The sequence below is a fragment of the Opisthorchis viverrini genome (genome assembly GCF_000715545.1).
Source record: "Opisthorchis viverrini unplaced genomic scaffold opera_v5_488, whole genome shotgun sequence".
Classification (NCBI taxonomy): domain Eukaryota; kingdom Metazoa; phylum Platyhelminthes; class Trematoda; order Opisthorchiida; family Opisthorchiidae; genus Opisthorchis; species Opisthorchis viverrini.
The window spans coordinates 170,528-196,738 of record NW_008752152.1 but is presented as its reverse complement, the minus strand read 5'-3'; positions in this window follow the sequence as shown (position 1 = coordinate 196,738).

Sequence of the window (26,211 nt, the reverse complement as noted above, 5' to 3'; positions counted from 1 at the left end):
CAGGTGGAAACAGTAAATGCAAATGGCCCACTTGGGTAATGTGTTTCCGCTATCCGAAATTGCACAAATTCGTTGCTAACCCATGCACTCAATGTGTAGGCAAGTGAAATGACCTTTCATTTGGCAAATGATTTAATTCCCGCAGGCAGCCAGGAAACCTTTGGTTGAGAGACGATCATGCAGTTCTGAGCGTCAACGGATTCGAACGTAAGTTATTGCAGTAGATCCTTTGTTTAGAAGATTTACGAACCCGTGCCACGTAGAGTTACCCATCGATATTTCTGTTGAACTATGTGTGAAAGTTTTGTCGGTAAACATCATCTTCAGCACCGTTAGTTTAAGAATTATACCTGCTAATCTTCACTGTGGGTAGTAGCTGAATATTTGCTTTATCCACAACTACAGAATAAAATCTCGATAACTGTGTGGAACACAGGTTTAAAGTACTCGCCTTTGTAAAACACGAGTGTAATTCCGTCTAGCACTCGTACTCCGCATTGACGGATATGAGTAAGGGATTTTCGCATCGCTACATCCCCTTGCAAGCCCGGCTATTTTTATGCATTTTGATTAGATTAGCCTATTTAATTCCGAAGCGCTCAGGGCTTTAGGACCTATAATCTAAGGAAGTAATCTTGCGTCAAAACGAGAAAAATATTCATCAACGAGATAGCAGCTTTTGTACGTCCCTCATTTAGACAGTCACTGCGAAGGAATAGGTGTCCAAGTCGGCCAAGACGCTTTCGTTCGCCAATGTGAGTAAGGTGGTGGGATTCTTGTTAAATTATTCATTCACGGATTAGCACCAACGCCACTCAATCGATAGTGCACGTCAGAGCCATGTAAAGTTTTCTGGAATTTTATTACCTGCAGGTTTGATAGGATAATTACCTACCTTCCAATCGAATCACATATGATTTCAAACTACTAATGTCAGAAAACCAGGTGGCCACGTTTCTCAAATTCTTCGGTACAACCAACTATGTTTCGCATCTCACTCTTCAAGATTGTGATGACGTTGTGGCAAGAGATCGTTTTGCGTACTTCAGAGCTCACGCTGCATTATGGGATTGAACTGCTCAAATGGGTGTTCTCGAACGCCAAATGCCCCAAACTGCTGCTTGTATTTTGCTTGAGGTGCCCCCACTTTTGCAGCAATCAAATCTACAACGTTGAGAATGTTAGCTCGAATTATTCCTCAATGAAAAGGGCCACAATAAAGCGGTATCTTGGTGTCTGTGGGTGATAAGAATGCCCAAGCAAGACAATTATGCCCCATTGTGTATATCTTGATGGCTCAGCATGAACAAAGAAAAAGGAATACTATGGACGTGCATTCATCACAGCAAAATCTTAGGGAAATCTACTCACAAGTCAATTACAATTATGATTTGCACCCTGGTTCGAAATTATCTTCTGATAAAATTCATCATTCAGGTACAACGTTCTGTGCGTGTGGATCGTTATATCAATTTCTCAGAGTAACAATCTGTTTGAATAACGCGGTATGGCAAGTTAAGACTAGCTGTACATACGCCGATCCATACTGATGCAAATGGCTGGTCCTTATGCTATCGCAATATACGTCACGCAAAGGGCAACAACGTCAGACTACACGTACACAAAAGGCACGCATATCAGCCTCAAAATATGCACACCAGTGATCTTCACACAAGTTGTGACGTAAGCTGTCAAATAGCGCAGATTGGAGCGGAGAGATGAAAACAAATCTTCAAAACTGATGTAAATATATCATGCGGAAACTACGTGATCCACTTTACAATGGCGGAACTATGGTCAACTATCCGTGGTAAGTTTGAAGATCTTTGCGATTTATCCGTTCGTATAAAGTAACACGCCCTATTCGGAGGCTGAATGAATCAGTGTGTGGCGTCAAGAATATCTTTTTCACATACCAAATTAATTCAAACATGCCATTTCTAATGCCAACCGACATTCTCTTGTGGTTCAGAGGATAGGTTTGTTGTTTAATGGGAACGTCACAGTCTACCATATATTCTACGAATGTGTTGCATACGACAAAGATCCGCATATGGGAGAAAATTGAGCGACCACATTCTAGGCTCTCTAGAAATGAGCCAACAATACGGGTCCGGTTTGCTGCTTTATCCCTATACAGGACAATTTTCAGAATGGACACCAAATTATCCTCAGCCAAGAATGAATTATCGATTTAATTGGAGGTTTCCTCAACACACATTAGTGTTTCAAGTTCAGCATTTATGGAGTGATGAGGTTCCGTGAGAAACACGGAAACGCTGTCCATTGATGTCGCTCATGTGAGGCGTATGTGCTTGAAAGCGGGAAAATAGGGCAAGTTGTGGTCGACCAAATTGCTAGCGAGATTTACTGTACAGTTAACACACATGCTATCCTGCAGAGGAACAAATGTCTACAATTTTCAACCGAGGCACACACAAGAGCGAGTTATCATGATTTTAGCCAGACAGAATCTAGTGTATCGTCTAAGTTAACCACACACCTAATGTGACTCATGGAAGAGGGAAGCAGGGTTTTGCCAGTCAAATGTCACTTGGCTCACGTTCCTTAGGTACTGCTGACTGAATTTAAAGCATGTCGCAGTAAGCATACAGAACGTAGGAATATCAATATGGCTTCGAGTTAACGCGTTTCATACTGCACCGGGGTCTCAGTACGTCTGGAGAAATTTCGCGCAATATATTTAATAAATGCGCGCATGCGCTTCATGCTGGCGGCAATACATTTGACAGATTTCATGCTAGCTAGTCGTGCTCGGTTTACCACTCTCGTTTGGGTGCCTTATAAGTACATCATCTCCTCGGGTGACACAAGAGATATCATGCTGAGGACGTCAACACAATTTTGTAGTTTCGAAGGCAATTTTGAGGCGCTATATTAACATTGGTTTAACTGACAGGGCTTTCATCCAAATGGCGCATGTCATGTTTTATCACGACGCTGTAATTGTAATCATTCATGTTCTCACTAGTCCATCAGAATGAAAGCGGTCAGCCGGTTTAGTTTGCTTCAGTTGCTGTATTAGGAATCAAGGAAATTTCCAAAACTCGTTAAATCAGTAATTCACATAGTCCTAAAACTGTTAATAATAGACTTTCTGTATGTGTGTACTCAAAAATGGATATAAAGCCAAAGATGCAAGAGTAGATGTCTTCACCATAACCGGGGTTTAGAGTGTGGTGCAGCTGATCTGGTAAGAGCCAGCGATTTGAAACCCCACACTGATGAATTATATTGTCGCCTGCTTGGTTTATGACATTCCACAAATGCGTCAATTATAATCTCAGTAAAATTGTTCAATAAGGAGTAATTATTTGTCAGTGACTAGAGGGATTTTGATATAATATACTCAGTCGTGTTAAGCACCGAAGTTTCTAGTATCTCAAGGGGATTGTGGGGCGAGATTCAGCAAATGAGACAGGTTACATCTCAGTCCCAGTACATCTCAACAGCTGGTGCCTGAGACAGTTCAATGTTGAACTTTTCCGTTTCGACGCGGAATGTCCGAGAAATAACATCAAGCGATCTCGATCAAGGAAGGGTTATGTTGAAAGCGTGGTTTAATCAAGTTAGGATGACACCCACTGGACTCAAGGAATTGTTCAGTGCACTGGAGGTGACCAATTTAGTTACCTGAAATTATATTGTGTGTGCCCTGATTGTATAAGCTGAGTTACTGGGAAGATGGGCGTAAAGCCAAATGACCGACTAACACACTGAGTGCAGTTTCTGTGAAGAAAGCAATCCCGAAGCTTTCAGCAACAGGTAAAACACGCTATTTTTGTCTAATTTCCATAAGTACAATTAATATGCATTGTACATAATATTCCACCTGTCCATTCGTGTTAAATTACCAACGGCTCTCCACACTACAAATTACAATCATTCGCACATACTAGTGGGCGAAATTTTTCATATGGTTTGGCTTTATTTTGTAGACAGCCCAACAAAATTTCTTCTGATATCTTTACAAATGCATATATTTTTATCATATGGAAGCGATATTTTAGTCAGTTGGCCTTGGTTTACAAAGAGGTCAAGCATTCTTCCTTCGTGGTACCTCAATCCGAATCTAAACATCTATCAATAAAATGCTGTTGAGAATCATTAAAGTAAAGTTGTCAAACCTTCCTGATATTATCAGTAAATATAACTAACGATCACTGGGTTATTCTTGCTTGATGACGTGTGACAGCATAACGACTTGATTGCTGTGAGTGTTAAGTGAGAAACATTTGTCCTCATATATGGCACATTGAGCTTTCGGCTTAGAAATGTTAGCCATTTTGGAGCACTGTGGAGAAATACTCATGTGCAGAATAAGGTGCAAGGGATCCGGAACAAGAATTCGTAGATTGGGGCGACTGTAAACATTCTTCCCGTATCCATAGGCTCGCAACGGATATCATCTATTGAAGTGGTGGGACGCGCCCAGACAGGAGAAAATGCACATGTGCAGAGAGTGACGCACCTCCAAAATCACCATCGGTACGACACGACCGAAAAGTAGGTGAGGTGGTGGTTTCCGCCAAACACGGCTTAGCAACGTCCGACCAGCGTACTGGGCCTGAAAGTTTTCGCGACCGGAACACCGCCATTTTTTGTACAAACCGAATATTTGAACGACCAATTACGGCCATTTGGTCATCATATATATCACGCCGACGCTCTGTATGTTTTGTGCTGGCAATGCTGCCATGTCACGAGTTCCTTGGCTTCTCCCTACCGCATGTTCTGACGGTTCTTTGCAGGCGTAACCCATAACTGGACACCCACGACACAAGATCAACCACATTCAGAAACTCAAAAGTAGATATTTTGAAAACTTCTGAATATAATTTTTCTACGGTTGCTGCCGGTTTTTTCGAAGCCTATTCCTGAGTCTAACAAGATAAATGCGTTAGTTCAAAACAACCTGCCTCCAGGAATACACTGACACTGCCATTGAACGTGCTGTGCGAAGTTGACGTTTCGTATGCAAAAACCGGTAAAAGTGAATTTTCTCCACAATCCGTGAGTTCAAACCTACCTCACGATATGTAATACCCTTGGGGTGCGTCCAAAAATTTACGTCTAAATGTTTAAGAGTGACAAACAACAGCTTTATTTTATAAGTACTATAGCTCATGCTTTTGGTTGATTTACGCTTCGTTTTTTATGTACGCTCTTGGAGATTTACAGAGTTGTCACGCTTTAAAACATGAGAGATGATTTGAAAATATTACGCAGAAGCAACGTGTATTTCTAATAACATACAAGACTCCATCCGATGCTTCTGCCATATTTGAACCAACTGTAGAGAAACAACCCCACACATGTAGAAACATATGAGATATTTGTAGCCATAGTATTCCTAATTACGACAAATACCGTTTTTTCCTGATCTGTCATCTTAGAAAGGCGTGGCCGTTTTTATGTGAACTCAAATTCAATGAAAGTATGTCAATGGTTTAGCTTTAAACTAAAAAAGAAAGCTAGTTACTGTCCAACAAAACCTCGGGATAATCGCAAATGACTTTGAATCATAAGTCAACATCACAAAAAAATTATTATCTGCTGCACAGTGTTTGAGATTAACACGCTTTTTAACTAAAAATTGGATGTGACCAGAAGATTATTTTTAGGAGGTTTTGTAGGAGAATGCACGAAATTCTGACCGGGGGAGAGGGGGAATATAGTGAAAATTATTTTGTATATTGGCGTTATTTCTACCGCCGATTTTTTAAAGGTAAACCTATACAAAGCTATACAAAAGATGCTTCACTATTTTCGTGTTTCGGCGACTCTGATTCGGCAGTTATCAGTGCCATTTTTTTAGTCACCTGATGCATTGATGTGCCCTAATGAACGTATGTGCCGTCCAAAACTATTTCCTTTAAAAAGGCCTAATGTTGCACCTCATGTACGTCGCGCAACATTGTTTCGCGTAGCATCGAAAAATAATTGCTTGCTTTAATAACGCACCGGAATATTTACTGCAGTTCCGGATTGCTCTCTTGCAAAATGTCTGTTGCCTCACACTAAAAACGATGGGAGGAATAGCAAATTTCATTTTCAGTCCATGTGTTCGGGCGGCTGCCGAATTATTTCTGGATTGTCAACATTTGCAGACAGCACATGCACGGGAAGTCCTTGGGGATTCGTTTCAGAGATTTATAACCACCAAGGTATTTCAACAGAGACGTCGACAGGCGTGGCTTAGATCGAATGTTTTATGATTTAACCTAATGTACGAAATCGTTGTCTACTGCATTGAAGCAATCATTGCCCCCTCGGTGTTACGAGTGATTTCGTATTCAAACAGCACAATGAGGATTTCCTTAATAAGTTTATTTATTTCAGAGGCTATTTGTTTAATAAAGGGCAGCAACATAAATGTAATTATGCGGAATGTGGAGGACGTTTTCGTATATGTATAAAGATAGTTTGAACTAGGTTAAAATTGTCTCCAATATATGTTTTTCAAAGCGCCAGTAAAACATTTTATCCAGGTGAAAACAAAATCTACCAATTTCAAATCGCATAATTTTTCTCATATTAGCGGTGAACACTTACACGTTCACCACTAACTGACTGCTTTGTTTATAGCGTAATATTCCGTTGTTCAAGATCACAAATTCTTCCATTTAAACAGGTTACTTGCTTACGTAAATCTACTCATCCGAATACCTGCGGCAACATACTGGCTTGGAAATATTTACAGATATAAGGGACACAATTCAGTTATTGTGTCTCGAATTGAGCCACCGTTTGAATATTTTTAGTCACGAGCAACATTGAGTAACATTGAGTAATATTTCACAATGATCCGACCAGGAAGGGAAATCCAGGTAGATAATCAAAAGCGGAACGTTCTAGAAATCGTTGCTGTGAAAATCGCAGCAACATACATAAAGTACAACCTATTGACACTGCCCATAACGAACCAGTAAGAACCATCTACGCATATTCAAAGACGTTTTTGCTACGATGCGTTCTGTAGCATACTTGGTTTTATCCCAAAACCTTTAGTTATTATTGCCCGGTCAGAGTTCGGTACTTCAGAATTGTGCGTCACAGATGACAGCGCCAATATTTGTGCGCTGCGGCTAACCGGTCGTGGTATACATTTTTGGAGAGCTCTCAAGCAGGAATATTATTTCGTTTAAGCCACGAGTGGAAAATCAATTGAATAGAAACTATTCTCCTGGACGTACAGAACATCTGAGATATTACACACCGGCACTCGCTACACATTTTCGAGTGACGAGGTGCGTTGTTTTAAATGAAATAAACACTTTTGCGGTAGCATACGAACGCAGATTCTGCACAGCTGATTAATTGCACTATCTTAGAGACAATCTAGAAGCTGTGACAATTGTAGGTGAATTTGTCATCAAAGAAAACACAAACTCAAGAAAGTTACCCTTCCATTCAGCAAACTGGTCCTGGTCCCAGGGCAGCAACATTTAGAAAGTTCGATACCACAGCCTGCACAATCGAACATTTTTGATTCATATAAAGGCGTGGAAAAATGCGTAACAAATTCGCACATGGAGGAAAATTTGCCAAATATAGCGCACAAAAGCGGCAGCTGTACCTGGCGTGGGTGTTCAAATTTTACGCACACATAAATTCAGCAAATGTGTGAAAATAGAAGTCAACGCACGAGTCGATGACGCTAGTCTTCGGCCAACAATTTAGTCCCAAATATTGTTACTTATATTAGTATATATCACAGAAAAGGAGGTAGGTAAACTGGAAGATTTAATAGAGACACTAGAGACGAGTGCAAGAGATGTTGACCGACGGAGAACTTGGGCCACACCAAAATGAAAATTTAATTTCCATCTCCCTGCTGCACTTGCCATCAAGTAACACAAATAATCATGAATTGGTCAACTTAGAAGTCTCTTTCATCGACAGATTTATGAAGATACACACCACAAATTTACGCAAACACAGTTTTATTTGGTGGGTGTATACCCGAAAGGATCAAAAGTCTCATTGTTTAAACTTCTGCGGGGACAGCTTAAACAATTTTCCCCGGCGCTACATAAGACCCATTTCCGTTCTGTTTTTTTTCCTTGATACAAATTACATGCGGTTTTGTACTATTTTTTATGTTTATATCCAATAACCTACAAGCGATAATCGGCACAAAAATTTCCGGATTGCTATTCTCTGTAGTTATCCGGCAGTATTTTATGTAGTCTGTTCTTTGTTGTAGACTTATTTTCAAGAATTCTAACAAAGTTTCTTCTAGCAAAACCATGTGTGAATATGCTTCAATCTTGCATTTTACATCTCCTATCAAAATTTCACACCTCATGAAGCAAGATGTGATTTTCGGGAGAACTCTTCAAACGTTTCAACGAAAAATACATGTGCAATATAATGTGCAGTCAGACGCATTGGTACCCATGCCCCCATTCTTCAGCCTTACCAGTTATTTGAATTGAAAGAATCGACTTCAAAATTTATATTCATAAACACAGCAGAGAAGTTTTAAACATTGCTTGATCAACATAACAGGCTCTGTTATTCTCGCTCCGAGCGTGATTTTTCGGCAAAAACGTTTTTATCGCTACGTGTGTGACAGTCTCACGAAGGCGCACAACGAGAGCCACATTTATTAAAATCTAATGTAATTCATACCAACAGCTACTAGCATAATGCAGAATGACGGATTACTCAAGCCAGCTACGGTTGTGTAATTGTCATTTCCAAATTATGATTAGTTTCTCACTGCAAGTCAGTTTTATTACAGACAGCTTGAACCAATGTCTAAATTCCTGCAGATTTGGTGAGGTATAAATATTTGGAGTTCCAAGCGTCACAGGAGTTTATCAGTTTGCTAAAACCCAGGGAACCATACTACATAACCAGCAAATTGCAACATATTTGCTCTCATGAAGATGCAACAATGTACAGGGTAGCAAAATAATCACAACCTACTAAGCGCTGAGAGGGAAAATGGTGCGTGAATCCTCTTCTATCAGATCGTAGATTTTTCTTCAAAAAATGTCTGAGTTTGCGGCCTTATGCGTCAAAATCGATTTCACCAATTATCAAAGAATAACGCCAGCTTTGTGCAGAAACTCGTCAGTTTTAAAAGACATTCAGTTGGTCATTCCCAATCAACCAAAAGAAATGCGGCCTCCAAGGTACGCCAAACTATACATTTGCCGTCAATGCGAGATTATTTTCACACTCAGATATCTGGCAGGTTTGAGATTGTAGTTGATGTTGTGTCTTACTTTACGTTTGGATTTGAAATGGAGGGTTAAATGACCTAATCTTAAAATGCCCACCCCCAATCTCCGCAGGCGGGTTGTTCTGGACTAAAATTCTACGGGTGAGGAAATATAAGGTTTTGTTGCATCCATGGTATTGATTGCTTGTGGCCAAATTTGCATAACTACATCCAAATGGGTGCGACCCTAGATTTTTTGTCTCATAATGACAACAGCTCTCTGGTCACTGGCACGCTTTTTGTCGGACCAAGTGACCACCACCATATACGAGTTAAACAATGAAGATTCCGAAATACTCTTGAAAAGCTGACTTACCTGAAGTCAGAATATTGAGGAAAATAGTTGCGGTGACAATAACTACCAGGACTTTCATTGCTGTGACGTTCGAGAACAAATGACTCATTACAATTTCCTAATTATTTATACATAATCTGTTCTTAGTTAAATATCAGTGGTTGTAAAGCGAAATTCCACAAATTCACACAACAAAACACAAAGCAGTTGCACCTGTGCTTCGGCTCGTTGATTGCATAATCTCTCACGTGCTTCTTCCGCAATACACAAAATCATCCGTTTGAAGTATCTCTTTTGCTGTTTCGGCGCAAATACGTAAAGCCGACGACTACTGACAGTGTGTGCTTGCATCATGTTTACGCATTTACTGTTCTAAACGGTACATGTACTGCACTTCAGCAACTTTCAATTATTGACCGTTTTGGAATCAATAAGTAAGTTGGTGGAAACACACGCACGGCCCGCAAACGCATGCTCCAGCAGGATACAAGAAACCTCTGACAATATACAACAAAACTGTTAGATAAATAGATTTCTAGAAAATTTCTCGCATTTAATCAATAATTCAAATGTTACTCTGGTTGTGTTGGCTCTACCTATTCTGAATCTAATGTCGTGGTCAAAACACAGCAAAGAGGGGCAAATGTTTTCCCGCGAATCTCCCACATTTTAGGCCACACATCTTTCAAATTCCTAATTCCTTCGACATCGGCATCCGGATCTCTTGATGTTCGTCTTAATAGGACGTGAATTACGTTTATTCACGGTTTCTTTTTAGCTTGCCTTGCCTTCCAGAAATTACCTCAAAGTACTGCACTTTGGCGAGGTTTTCGGATCAAATGTTAAATACTCAAGATGCGCTTAAGTTGAACGATTGCATATTATATCATTTTTACCCGCAGGTTGGCACGAGCTAAAAGTGAGCGTGAAAAACCTCACAGCATACGGACAAATATCTGCGACAGCAATGCTGTCGACAATGGACGTATTCTGGTCAAGAAACACATACTGGATATACTAGCGTTGATTTCTGGTTCAGCAGGTTGGAAAACCCCCAAAGATCCATTTCACAAAAAGCATTCAGTTTTTACAAACACATAATTTAACTATTTTTGGTTTGCACACATAACTACCGCAATATATATCATAATTGAAAACACAGAGTATAAAAATTGCACACCAACTTCACCAGTGTTTCGTCTCATTAGCCGACCCAACAGATGACCGAATTCAATACGTAACCTGGAAAAATCACGGCTGAATGCTAACTATGAAGTGTAAATTGATGCCTCTGTGATTCATATTTTCATGGTAGGTTTTCATTCTGCCATCTTAAATTCGCGCGCTACAAACTACTTGCAGAAATCTCATCAGCGTTTTGAATAGAAGGTTGACTGAACAGGTCAGGCCTGACCAAAAAGACTTTAGGCGACCACGTTGGCCAGTTTCAATTTCAAGGTTTTTCCCAGCGAACCGGAAGGTTGAGACAATAACCTGATTACCTGTTGCGAAGAATAGCAGTTTAGATACACAGGCAAACCGCACTGATATTTTGCCCCCGGAGAACAAATTGAGAAAGCGATGATTTACGGGTATCAGTATGGCGTTTCTGTGGAAAAACCATGGTTAAGTTGGATGTGGCCCAAGATTTAAGATTTTGTGGAAATCAGCGCATTTAGCGGGAACGGATTCGGCATTCTCGGAGCACAGAGAATTGTTAAGTAGTATATCTTTTAAAAATTGTGATAAAAATAAATGATGAAACTTGCCAGATGGGCATTTTGTTACCAACCAATTTATCGCCTCGCCGCACTCGTTCAATAATCTGAGTTTCGCAGAATGGTTTAGATTATTTCAGCTTTTCAAAGTTTGCATGCCAGAGATGTGGATCCATGTAGTTCACGGGAAACAATTTGGCGTTCTATGAGCAAAGACAATGACTAATTAGTAGTGAATGCCGAACTAGGTAAACCTACGGTGGGTGCGTAAGCACTGATAAATTTTATTACCAACTGATTCACCGCTCTGCCGGAAAATTTGGAATAAATGTACATTCAGTGTGGGTAATCAAACCCCCAGACTCGCAGAATAAAGGGAAAATGGCGCTCATGTCTTAAGAATCATTGTGCTTAAATTTCTGATACCACATCACGAATTGCTGCATAAGTTGGCAGCGTTCTGAAGATTATGGATTGCGATCACGGAAGTTTTAAAAACTCAACCATTATTTGTTTTAAGCTAGCATGTTTATCTTCATTTCAATTTGGGTTACCTATAGGATTCTGGACACCACATAAGTGAGTTAATCAGGCAATATATTTGTCTGGGATCCCAACGCGCCCAAAATCGAGGCGAAAAACTATTCGCTACGAATCGAAGACACACGTAAATTTCACTTAGCAGTTTCCGACAATAAAATACTGGACAAAGAATGAAGTATTAGATCAATCGATTTCCACGAAAATGTGTTCGCGTAACTAAACAATTTGAAAATATATCTAATTGTCTTTATGTGTCCTTTTCTGAATCAAATATCCTGTATACCTCACAGCGATATAAACCCATTTTTTATCGGCGAACCTTGGCAAAGGCACTAGTAGCAATACTCAAAATATTTCGGTTTTTTTGCTTAGTCAAATTCCTAAGATCCTAATAAAAGAGCGCTAAATTCTCTCGAATTTCTAAAAAAAAAACAATTTCCCACATTTGAAGCCAGAATCTTCCGTTTACACCTCAACTTCCGACGTTCTTGCTGTTCATTGTATGCGGCGGTAAATTAGGCTTATTCCTTTTTAGTTTGAGTGTCTTTGCCGCCTAGAAATTCCCCCGAAGTACCGCAACGTGGCGACATCCTTTGTATCTCTCTGAAAGTCGCGCAATTGAACTTCGAATAGAGCCATTTTGGTGGAGTATGGGAAATATTCAATGTGCGCTTTAGGTACCCGGTTGAATATTCTTATAGCGTTTTGCAGGCAGGCTAAGCATAACCTGGTAATCGATGACAAACAACAACACAGCATACAAACTACATACATCGACAACAAGCCTGACGACCATAAACGTGTTCCGGTTAAGAAACACAGACGAGAGATTTTAGCGGCGAGATATATTTTTGGTAATTTGGAAAAGTCACACATAATTTGACTGTGTCTACCAGAGCACTAGGACTTCCGGAGAAACACAACAAATTAAAGGGGATCCGGTTCAGAATCGAAACTACAGAGTAGCACACCAAATTAACTAATGTTCTATCTCAATATCCGACGCATCAAATGGCCGATTTCTATACGTAAACTAGTTGAAGACTAAACATGAAATATGAATTGCTGCCTCTTTGATTTATATTTTGATGTCAGGATTTATTTCCAGCACCTCAAATTATTGTGTTCGCACGCAACAAGCGGCATGCAGAAATCACATCAGCGTTTTGGATAAAAAATTGATTGAACAGGCCAAACCTGACCACAAAGACTCTAGTCGGCTAGGTTGTCCGAAATGGCCGATTTCAAGTTCATAATTTTTTTCAGCGAACGCGACGGTTGAGATGATAACCTGAATACCTGTTTCGAACAGTAATATGTTAACTACACAGGCAAACGGCACTGATATTTGGACCTTGGGGACAGAGATGGATAATCGTAGAAATACATGCGTATACGGGACTGAATTTGACGCTTCTTGCGCAGGCAGCAGTGTTAAGTAGTCTGTCAATCCAAAATCGGGATAAAATGTGGCAGGTGAGTTAACGCTGATGAATACTGCCACATAATTATTGTATTAAAAAGCGATCCACCACTTCGCCGGAAAGTAAGTGTATATTTATATGTATACGTTTGTATATGTATGGGTGTATATCCAGGGTAGGTAATCAAAACGGATGAATGGGAGAATATAGGGAAACTGACTTTTGAAAGAAAATGTGAATACCATTCTGTTATCTCGTCTTTGATTATTGCATCCGTTAAACGCGTTCTGAAGTTTATGGTGACGGAATTTCTAAAGACTCGATGAATATTCGTATCCAGCTAACATGCTTACCCGCATTTTAAATGTATTCTGTGCACCACACACATTTTTAAATTTATTATTTCCATGATAAATCTCGAGGCGTCAAATCGATCAATTATTTGGTACGTTATGCACATTGCAGTGTTGGAGCTCAAAACAGAAACTTGCCACCAAGCAACCCAACCTAATCACAAAAATGGCACCAACCTGCATTCGTCTTTGCACTTAAGAGGAAGTTGCGAAACTCAAACTTTTTCCCATTACAACCACGTTTAATGTACTTGGAAGAACGTAACGATGACCGCGTGTATAGGTTTTTGCATCTCAACACTTCGTGAGGGTATCAGTCAGGTAGCCTTTTGCGCAAAACAAAGCTGCGTTGATATGTTCCATATAATTTCAAAGTGGCTAGTGGCCTATCCCTTTCTATTAGGGAAATTTTTCAGCAGTCATTTTATGTTTTTCTACATATGCGCCAAGCATTTAAACAAAACGAAACAGAGCCGAAATACTTATGCCTTCGTTTTGCCGGATTTTGTGAAACTAAGCAAAGTATCTTGAGGTTTTTGTTATTTGTAACTCTGTGCAAACGATAAATGAATTTGACGAGGTTAAGAATCATTATCATTTCTCCCGCAGGAGCTTTGATTTGCTTTGATTTGATCCGTCGCATGTTGATGCTCTTCTGTACGCAGACGTTCAGAATTGAGACCAAACGGTGTGAAAAGAGCAAAATTGACTTCACTTGCACGACGAAATCTCTACAAAAATCTAAAATCTCCTCGTGATAATAGCAGTGTATAAGTAGCTCAGAGAAAAAATGAACTTCACCCGATGTGTGAAACTTCCTTTCAGTAGTGGTTGATCGAGGAGCCAGTCAACACGTGTGATCGCGTGATGTGGAATACGTGATTCAACGATGTGCGGCGATTTATCCTGTCTATGTGCGAGTTGAATATACTGCTGCTCAGCCGCCCGTGGCCGAACTGCTATGTGACCGAACTACTAGCCAGGAGGTCGCGAGTACGAGACTCTCCGGAGTTTCGTGAGATGCGCACTGCTGATGATTCCCAATAAGGATGAAACAGCTGTGCAGTGCTCCTCGGCTTTCCAGCATAGATAAGCTTCACTTACAGGAAGCTTCACAACAATGTATCCGTCTGATAAATTTAGGGAGTTTTGTTTCAGTTTCCCTCAGAATAAAATAAAATAAATAAAACAACGCCTGCGCTCGTTTGTTGATTGTGTTATCTCGCTCATGACCTCAAGATATTCGTCGCAACCAAACAAGTGGTTCAAGAATTCGATATTGATAATTTGCTACAGTCTTTTATGTTACCATTAGAATGATATTGTTACCGATGTTCCACTATTAAAAACTCAGACCAACGGGGACGAGTTTTCGATCGCGGGGGTAAATCAGCATACCGCTGGACATTTCTAAGCATTCCGATCATGTGGCTTACACCTGTCACACCTAATACAGTAAGCAAACTAATATGTTTGAAATTCTCTGAGCTACTTCTGATGAGGACTGCTCAACAAACATTATTCATAAGCCACGCTTGCGAAATTCAAGAACGTTGTTTCACCCTCTTAAAAAACAATTTCCAGGAACTACAAAGATTCAAGATTCAGAAACCAAGTTTGATTTCCGTGAGTCGAATGTTCGTAGAGTTCACAGTGCGTAACACCATGCAAGAAGGATTTCACTGGTTTATGCCACCATTTGGTATTGTCAAACATGTTTGTTCTAAACTAGCCGATGCCTACTGTGAATCCTGGTGCACTGGTTTTAGGCATACCACCATCCAATTGTGTGCAAATTATCCGTGCATTGTTGTGATCAGTTGAATCGAATATGTTTTTTTAAATGAATGTGTCATGAATGGACATTGTTATCGTTTAACCCAATACATTAGGGTAAGGCGAGCCCACGGGGATCGCCTTGTTTAGCGTCCCGCGCACTAACTGACCGGTGTAATTTTTAATGATTTTACTATTGGCTCTATCANAAATATATACAACTGCGGTTCCTTTCAGAAAGCTGCTTTCGCAAATAGAATGGACTAATGGACATGTGCCTGGATCGTCTCAATTGATTAATCTGTCTATCAGAAGGTAGTCTGAAGCTGTCAACGCTCTCACATATTTTCACTCTCTTGTCCTGGTGGAGCAAATATGTGTAGTAATTTTGTCGGCATATATCATGAATTTACGTTCTTTGGAAATTGGCCGTTTTATTATATTTTTTACAACACAATTAGATTCGATGGTTTTGCCGGTTGTTTAATATATGGTTTGTCCAAAAACCACCTGCTGAGATGAGCTAGGAGGAAGAAAACCAAATTATCATCTTGCATAAAACTTGATTCATGAGAAAGTATGCATTTCATGTTGAGCCCTCTCTGAATACGTACACCTAAATAATTCATAGGAATATTCGAATATTTGGTCTAAAACACGGCAACCGTATGGTACTTTGGATGGCATCATGTATTTTCAGTACTGTTCATACTACGTTTTCTGAGGAGCTATGTGCTATCCAAAAAAGACTACGAACAAGAAAAACCAAGAAGCACCTTCTGAAGAAAACTTATAATTGTCCGTTGATGGATTATCCATAGCCTACTGGCTTTCCGCTTGCGAGCGTCAGTCGTGGGTCCCTTCATCGACACAGAAACTAGAAGTCTTGGATGATTACGTTAGGCGGCTCACTCGTGCATAATCATCTAGTAGAAATAGAATGTATAAATCAGAACCGAAAACGCCAGTCTATTGAGACCTGTTATTTTAACGTATCAGCCTGTGACAAACGAAAGATTTTGTGGACCCGTGTGCGGAAATGCGCAACCATTTGCGGAGCCATAAAAAAACACCAACTGCGTCGGTTTTCAATGATCCAAGTACCTACCGCTTTCATTAAAAGGCTGCGCGGTGACTCGCGTTTAGAAACGTGTCATGTTAACTCAGTGTAACCAAACTTGCTCCAACCTTTGACTCCTAAACCCATGTAATAATGTGACCAGAAGGTGAAGCATCTGGTTGCTGGAACAGTGCAATAGCGGCCAGAACAACTTGGATCCTGCTAACGGTCTTCAATTTTTGGGCTCATCCTTTTGCAAATTACGGTGTGATGTGCAGTGAATAATATTGAACACTACCGCAGCGATGCTGGATTATAATCATACCTTGTGGACAAAAGGGTAAACTTTGATGACGTTCAGTATGTCTAGTGTTTGGTGGCCGATAGTAATACAATTTCATACATTTATAATGATCAGTTTAACAAGGCAACCTTTCCGAATTTGATGTCAGCTTTTTAAGTCAGATGCTTGTATCGCGTACAAAAACAAACATCCGCTAATTAAATCTGACAACCAAGCCAGAATTTTACCTATGGTACACTGTGTTACACCGAGTCAAGATAACTTTTATTTGATCTGGAATATTTTGGTAGTCCCCCTGTTCCTTTCTTCGTGTTGGCCGAACCAGGTAATAACATAGCACATGTTACGTTGCTTTTCGTTTGTCATGCCCAAATTGTCCCGAAAAAATGCAGATGCAAACACAGATAGGACAGTCGTTACTAATAAAACTGCTCTACTGGGTTTTCTCTAAGGGTTTTTAGGTATCCTGAAGTACTGATTACTGTGGAAAAAATTACTTTAATCAAACTAGACATTACACTAGGAATTACAGATAAATAAAACGTGGCTAAGACAGTCGTTACTAATAAAACTGCTCTACTGGGTTTTCTCTAAGGGTTTTTAGGTATCCTGAAGTACTGATTACTGTGGAAAAAATTACTTTAATCAAACTAGACATTACACTAGGAATTACAGATAAATAAAACGTGGCTAAACTGATGTTGTGATTTCACACGCTGGATGAATCGACACATGTGATGTGACCAAACCACGCGAAATGTCATGGCGCGCCGCTTGCACTGACAGGTTCATTTTTACAGTATTTTGTGCGGTATTTGAAAATGTCAAACACAAATGCAAGATGCTGAGTGAAATTTGTAAAACTTTAATACCCCACCCCCATCTATGTGTTCGCGATTGATGGAGGAATGCATAACAAAGCAAAGCTCCTTGCACTGCGTACCTTAAAGCAGTTCAAATGAACCCATCATGATGTCGACAATCCAAAAAATCATTCGAAATACTAAAGCTTTCTGCACGCTAAGAGCTTAAACATGCCCGGAATAATTTTGCGCAAAAGTTGCCCTTGAAACACACGTGTCATCGTCTGCATTACAAGCCAGGCTTCCAAGCTGGCTCATGACACATTTGCTAACACCAGCTAAACGGAAACAAGACCAAGACCACTGATAAAGCGCCTATTGATGGGGTTATTTTGTGCATACTTTCCGCTATTCGCAATTGTTTTTGTACAATCGAAGAAACTTCAATAGCGAATAATGTATTCCGTCATTATACGTGGAATTGAGCCCCTGTACATCGGGTGTCTAGCATTTGCGGGGGTTCATTCATCCATTTTCGGAGCCAAAGAATATTTTGCAAGTTCAACGTCACGGGAGAAATGCTTTGGGAACGTCTATCCTCCAATAGTATTAGAGATAATTCATCTCGTCATACAACACTTGAAGCCGAAAGAATATCCAGATCGTTACATTGAGTGTCAATCAACAGCGTAGCATTTTCCCGGCTTTTGAAAGCCAGGGATTTAGTTGTTGTGCAGGACGCTCAAGAGATAGGAGCAAATTTCGCACGTTATATATTGAAGCACTTTCCTTAAATTGTTTGCCGAAATCAAGTCGGCCAACATCTACAAAGTCGCACTAGAACCGCACGACTATTATTATCTTGCCTGCCTCCGTGTGTCGCGATTGAAGTCTCCTTAATTTGTAATACATAATAAGTTTAAGGTGCTGGTTCAATGAATTTGGCTCCAATGTATTTTCTTGTCAGCTTTGCTTCAATTAGGCAACAGCGTTTTTCACACGCAAATATTCCGTATGTATTTTGCGTGAACGTATTACATATGATTTGAAAAACCCTCATTGATTGGTTCAGATCGGCAATGTCCGGCCCGAAGTTTGATACGTGGTAACAATCTTGAGGTTTCTACTTTTGGGTTTTGTGAGTATCGGACGTCAAGTGTCCAAGTTGGCGGTTTGTAATTTCGACAGCTGTTAAACCGTGGATTTTCAAAGCATATTCAACTTTGATTACCTTCTAAGTCCCGCAAACGTCCGCAGGTCTTAACAAGCTATTCCGCTTTATTGTGTAGGATTCTGCAACTTTAGGTGACATTGCATGCCTCGGCCACCAGCGTATGCTCCAGCGAATTGCGCTATGATGTCAAAGAGGAGCTGACAAGTGGACAGGCAAGACGAGTTTGGTATAATTTTCCGCACACGATCGCCAAGGGAATTGTTTATAGCAGACAAGCATTTGTGCTTGTAAAAGATATTTATCCGGCCATATCGCTCAAAAATAATGTAACCGGAAAAAATGAATGGTACTTCCATAATGGCTCCAACGCTTCATCATAGCGGACGGATAGAATTCTACAACCAATGACTGATGAGACGATGAATGTGTATGTTTTAGCAACCAGGTTGTGCCTGCTAATCATCAAGCATTTCGTACTGGCAAAACTGAAGTGAGTCCATAAAAGTGGTTCACATCCTTTTGTTCCCAATTTCATATAGCACTACGAAGCTCGTAATGATACACATCCAAAATGCGGCCATTGGATCATTCGCTTAATACGTCACCAAGCTCCGCTACATGGAAAATATACACCTAGATCGTGGGCACAGGCGTCGCCTATGGCCGGCCGGAATGCACCCTTTATGTACCTAAATGCCATGCAACCTAACGAGAAGCACGAGTGCGGGGACACTCCCAGATTGATCAAGCTCAGACTAGAGAAGTCGAGAGTCAGAGTTCGGGACCGAATACTGTTTAGTAAATTATTATTCTATTCATCGAACCCGCTAATGTTCTGAAGATAGTTTAAATCTGATTTCAATACATGATCCCATCAACTTTAAACAAATGTAGTGCACTTCCTGTACCGACGCGCGCTCGTATTGCACCGCTGACGCGCAAAAATCCAAGCATTGCAAGCACCCTTCAATCAGCCAGTTAAATGCACCTCTGATAACGGAAAACCAAATTCCAACAATACATCTACACAAAAAATTTTTTTCAATTCGCTGATTTTTGCATGATGTGCAAATACTACGGTGAATAATAATCCGACCACGTTGGTCAGAATTTGTTCAAGATACATTCAAGTGGGCGTAGAATATTGCGTTTTCATTCTTGGGCTTTGCGTATACTTCGATCGACGGTGGCGCTGCTTCCTTTCGTCAAAAATAATTTTTTCCCGCTTGCGGCCAACAACGCGACACATAGCTCCTCAAGATATGGGGACATTTTTTCAAATGATTTATCGCATATTGGTCAATCTATTTCATTGCATTTGTTACTGCATGTCATCAGGCTAGTTGTGCGATAGTTCCTCTATTGTTGATGAACGTTTCCTGGTTTTCTTGCGTTTTTCAGCAGCGTTTCTGTATGTTTATGTATGTATATTGACAAACATTTGTAATGGAAAACAGGACAATCTGCCAGGGCATTTAAGTGGTAATCAATTTCGGACACACGTTTTTGGGTAACAAATTTACTGCTTGTTAAAACCGTTTGGAATCATAATTTAATGGCCACGTACTCTTATAAAATAGAGGCAAGAAAGAATGTCGTAATGTTGAAAATATTTCTGCGCATACTTTTTCAATAACTGCGTATCATGGGCATGCGCGCACTTTAGACCGTGGTGGCGCAGAATTTCGCCACTGACGATCTCTGCTTTGCACAAACCTGCATACTATCAATTTGGATCGATGCGATTGGCATAGAAATCAAACCCTCAAAAAATTTACACCACAGGGTTTCTCAATAACCAGGTGCTACCCACAGTCCATTGGCCATTCTCGCTTGTCAAATGCTGGCGGTTCACAGAACACTGCGTTTAATTTTGAGTATTCGACCACCTTGCAATGAACGCTATTGAGAAACAAGAAGGCATTGAATCAATGTTCCATCCACTAGGGATCAAGGAACTCTTCTATTAAAAATGAATTCTGATTGCACACATCCGACCATACCTCGCTGATCAATATTCCAGTTGAGTGGCTACCAACTCACTTACTCCTGGCTTGCTGCAAGGAATCGGACACTGAGCAACAAAGCGCTCTTTATTTTACAGCAATTGTCTTGCATTCAAACACGTCGCTTATCAGCCTGTACAATAATGTATGGTGGCATATCAGCCTACCGTGGTAAAATGGAGTTTTGTACATTCATGCTACTCAACGGTTAGTGGCCGGTTTTTAATGAAATGTTTTCAGACGACTTGAACCTCCTTTTTTCTGGGATGGGAAAGCAGCTATCGTACAGTTTAACTTGTCAAAGCGTAATAATGCAAGCAAGAATTACCGGACAAGTATATTTACCCGCACACGTGTGTAACACACAAAAGGAGTTAGTTTGTGCTGCTGTGGAAAGACATATATTTATAGTTAGCTTATTCTAGGCGAACAAGCTTTATTCTAGAATAATGGGTCATTTTTTCCAACCCAGTGCTGTATCATATCTCTGCGGTAGTTAAAATTTCTTTTGCACATTTCTCAACTGAGGCAAAGCAAACTAATTAGGCTATGAAAAATTTACCAGATCGTAATGGTGCTTTTTGAAAAATTGAGACGTGAATAGTTTCCAACAAAACAAGTCATCCCGGCGCCACCATCATTTTTCAGCAGTGCTGAGTGTAACGGTGATAACACTGATTGCGAGGCACGAGAATAGTATGTCTTTTTCGCACAATTTCGCTTTGCGTCGGTTAAAAAATGGAATTCTGTTGCGGAATTCGCGGGGGCACTTTGCAACATTTGCTTTTATTTGACCGACGGATGATTGGAGGCAACGAATCTCTAGGTAGACTCGTTCGGGAGAAGAACTGTGTCCAGGTTTTGTAACTAAGATGCACATTAGAATTTTGCTTCCTTGTCTGTAACCGCTCAGTTGGCATTTTCAAATAAACAACTCCGCATCGAAGGTCTTCTTCCTTTCAATTGGTGCCGTGACCAGGATAAGGAAGAAGGTCCTGTGGCCGCAACCCTTTGAAAACGGAGATGTTCGAACTTTCCCGGGAGACTTTCTGGAGGTGGCTGAGGCTGCCGTGCTGGCAACTGACCGGGGTAAGTTGGCAGCTCTGAAGACCCTCCTCAAGGGCCTGGCGAAGGCGGCCCTGAATGGGGCCAGTAAAGGCCCTCGGATGATGGAGAGGGCCGCCGCAAAGGAGTCCTTGAAGCATAGTTCGACACGCCCGCCGACTGCCAGGAGTCTATGAGGCGGTTCAAGATGGCCAGGATGGCACCCGGATTTGATCCGACCGTGTTCTCCGCCGGCGTGCAACAGTTGTTGGATTGCGCTTTGTCGACACTCGACGGAGTGTCGCGACACCCGTTGCTGTCGGATCAGTTCTTCTAAGGTGTCCAGGCCGTGCTTGGTGCCCAGTTGCGGTTGGCACGAGCAACTGGCCAGTTGAGTGAGGCGGAGCTGGAGCGTCTGGCTCAGGAGCTGCTCTGGCAACCACTGGCCACGTTGCAGTCGCCAGAGAACAGGGATGGTTCATCAGTGGAGGAACTGCAGACCATGGTGGACAACTCACCGAACAGCTGGTGGCCGTAAAGACGGAATCGCGGAGGCACGCTTGATGCAGCCGCCGCTACATGTGTGGCAGGCCTGGCCACTGGAATAATCAGTGTCCCCGTAACCTATCACTTGTACGCAATAAAAATTTAGAGTACTCCTCTTCTCCTGGGTGGGTCGCGATTAGCGCACTGACACAAGCTACCGTAAAAGCCATTGTCGAGATAGCGGGAAAAGGTAGTTATGTTTGAAAGATATTAGAGCAGGCGTATCGCTGAGGCAAAGAGGGAACCAAGCTGAACACAGACCGTGCGCACAAGACGTGACACCCGTTGGCGGATATCGACTGAAGACTGACAGATTGTCAACGCAGTCGATACGCCTAGGCGACTATTCCGTGCAGCACGCGTTCCTGATCAGCCCAGACGACTGAGTGGACAATACTGGGAGCTTATTTTCTCGAGGGCACAGATTCCGTGATTGACCTAAAGCAGGGAAGGCTGGTGACAATGTATGGCTCAATCAAACTTGTAGGTTTTCCAGGCACTGTCGTGGGGGAGCTGTGTGTCCGAAAACTTCCGTCTTGTAATGTGTCGTCAATAAGGGCTGTGGTTGAGGAATATTCGGAACTGTTTACGGGCGATGATGATCCGTTTGGCTTCCGCCCGTGGATTGAACAGGAAATTCCTCCGTCATCAGAACGCTTTCGACCTTATGGCCCCCGTCCGTTCCCGCTCCATCTAGGGGAAGAGTGCGTAGACCGATTCAGGAGATGTTGATGAACGGTATAATGGAATAAGCCAACAGTGCGTACAATTACCCTGTTGTGCTTGTAAGGAAGACGAACGGAAAATACGGATTTTGCGTGGTTTTCCGGCGCTTGAATAAACTGACCGTAAATAGAGTTGTGGCTGTGCCTTCGTTGGCAGAGATCTTCAGCATTCCCGATAACTTACCGTGTTTGAATTGCGTTCCGGATATTGGCAACTGCCTATCAAGGAGGAGAACCGAGAGAAAACGGCGTTTACTGTTGGGGCCATCCAGTATCAATTAACGACGAATGCCGTTTGGTTTGTCCGGAATACTATTCACATTTCGACGCTTGATGCCTCGTGTCAACAAGGGACTCTAGAATTTCGCCGTGTACGGAGACAATATCGTTGTGTGCAGCAATTCAGAACCAGAACACGCTGTTTACTTAAAATATGTAACAAATCGGATCCAGATGCTGGCTTGAGGTTAAATGAAGCCGAGACAATGCTCGCACGTAGATCGCTTACACTGCTGGAGCATAAAGTGGGTCAGGGAGAAGTTAGCAAACTGCCCGAAAAATTGGCAAAGATCAGGGATTGTGCTGTTTCCGATTCAAAGCGGTCTCTACGGCAGTTTCTTGGACGAGCAGCATACAATATCCGGTTCGTTAAGGATTTCAACACGATCGTGGCAGCACTGTAGGATTTGATCTGTCGAAATCGTGAATTTGAATGGACCGGAGTAGCGAATGTAGCTTTTGTGCATGTCCAAGCGCGGATGTTGGATCAGCAACTGACCATTAGACCTCCCTGGGTCGGCGAGATGTTCATTGTCGCTTCAGACGCCGTTGATCTCGGTATCGGCGCCGTCCTAAATCGGAGGAACTTAGTTATCGAATATGCCAGTCGCGTCCAGACTAACGCTGAACTGAAGTACTCCACCAGTGAGAAGGCATCTTTAGCGATTTTCTGGGTCCTGGATAAGTGGAGAGCCCATCTTCTTAGGCAAAGCTTCCATGTCGAATCCAATCACAAACCCCTGGAATAGATCACGACCACCAGGGATACTCGCGGGAAGCTCGCATGCTGGGCGCGCTGGTTGGAAGAGTACGACTTCACCATCCAGCACGCGCGCGGGAAGGATAACGACTTGGCTGATTGGCTCCCTAGGCCATGGGCTGAAGATGTGGTCCCCAGGATCATGATTTGAGCCAATGGCCTCGTCGTCGAACTGGATCCCGGAAAGTTGGTGCAACTCCAACGGCAGGATCCGGGGTTACAAAAGGTTGCATCCGCCTTGTTTGATGGAAGGAACATTGAGAACGGAGAGGGAGACAAGGGATTTGAAGCGTTCCAGAGTCACTTTTTTCAGCTGACGCTGAATGATACTGGCATAATTTCTTAGAACTCCACTGATTCAGATGTTCTGCCGCCCGTGGTACCTCCCGTCTTGAGACGGAATCTCATCGTTAAATGCCATGGGATGGCATGAAGACATACGAATTGCTTCGGCAGGGGGTCTACTGGCCCGGGATGGGAAGTGAGGTGACAGATTGTGGTGTCCTGTAAGCGTTGTCAGCTAATTTAAGGGGATACGACAGAGCAATCCACTCCTTGGAACACATTCCTGTCTCAAAATCGGCGAGTTATGGTCATTTGACTTCATGGGCCCCTTTCCTGTGACAGCCAGTGGGAATCAATACATCGTGATGATGGAAGAAACACCTGCCGCGATGGATTGATGCGGCAGCCGTGCCAAATCAGCGGGCGATGACGATCAGCGGGGTGGTAATGCATCACATCGTGGCCAAATATGGGGTGCCAAAAATGATCCTAAACGATCAGGGGCTTCCGAGAGCGAAGACTTTCGTAATTCCTTGTATAAGCTGGGTATCAGACGGCTAAGGACGTCACCGTGCCATCCGCAAACAAATGGCTGACCGAACGTAACAACCGAAAGATCCAGGGGTGGCTTACGTCCAAAGGAGGTGACTAAGAAATGAACTGCCCATGGTGTTTTTAGCATGTCTGCTTCCTCGCAGTCAACCGCAGGCAAGTCCCCCTTTGTGCTTTGGTACGGCCGACAACCGCGCCTTCCGATAGATCAGGAAATTGGGTTGCGGCCGGCAACACGCTTGTCTCCGGAGCAGCTGGAGAATGAAGGAGAGCTCGAGAAAATTTGACCGCCTTTCAGGAAAGGAATAGGCAGAAAACAGCAAGTAGAAAGGTCCGAACGTTCCCCATAGGCACGAAGGTCAAGTGGAAGAACCACCAAAATACTGAACGGAATGCACTGTGGTCGCGGAAGCTGGGCAGTAGATGACAAGGGTCGTTTGCCGTCACCGACCACCGGGGGAACATCTATACCACTGAAGATGGTCGGGGATCGAAATTAGTGGATGTGGCACAGCCTCGCAAGTGGCATGATACACTCAAAGACCGCCCAATAGACCCGCTGCCGAAGCCGACCTGACGAAGGTAAATGAAAATCGATGGCATGCGTACGATCTTTAGGGGTGGGGGTGCGTCACGGTGATATTACTGATCGGAAGGCACGCGAGTAGTATGTGTTGTTCGCACAATTTCGCTTTGCGTCGGTTGAAAAATGGAATTCTGTTGCGGAATTCCCGGGGCCACTTTGTAACATTTGCTTTTATTTGACCGACGGATGATTGGAAGCAATGAATCTCCAGCAAGACTCGTTCAAGAGAAGGTTTTGCAACTAAGATGCAAATTAGAGTTTTCGTTTCTCGTTCAGTGGTCTGTAACCGCTCAGTTGGTATTTCCGAATAATCAACTCCGCTGAGAACGCCTTCTCCCTTTCATGTGTAGTTCATGACGATAATACATGTATCACGATATCTTAAATATCGTAGTGACTAGAATATGAGGAGACAGTGCAGCACTTTGCCGGGAAACATCACGAGCGAGCGATTCGTCTAGATTTCAGGTGAGTCTCTCGGAAAACGAAGTTCGTTTGCAAAATAGGGCATTCCGCTAATTTAGTGCAGTTTGGTTTAATGAAGAATAAAAATGTGACGGCATCCCGCGTGGGAGTCGGTCAAAGGCCTCAGTCAGTCGTTGATTGTCGACTAAATTTCATGAGTAGTGCATTACATAACCACGACTTACTTACCTAGGAGTAAGTGGATTGACAAAATTCTAACAGGTGAAAAATCATTGGTGTTCGACAACACTTTACAT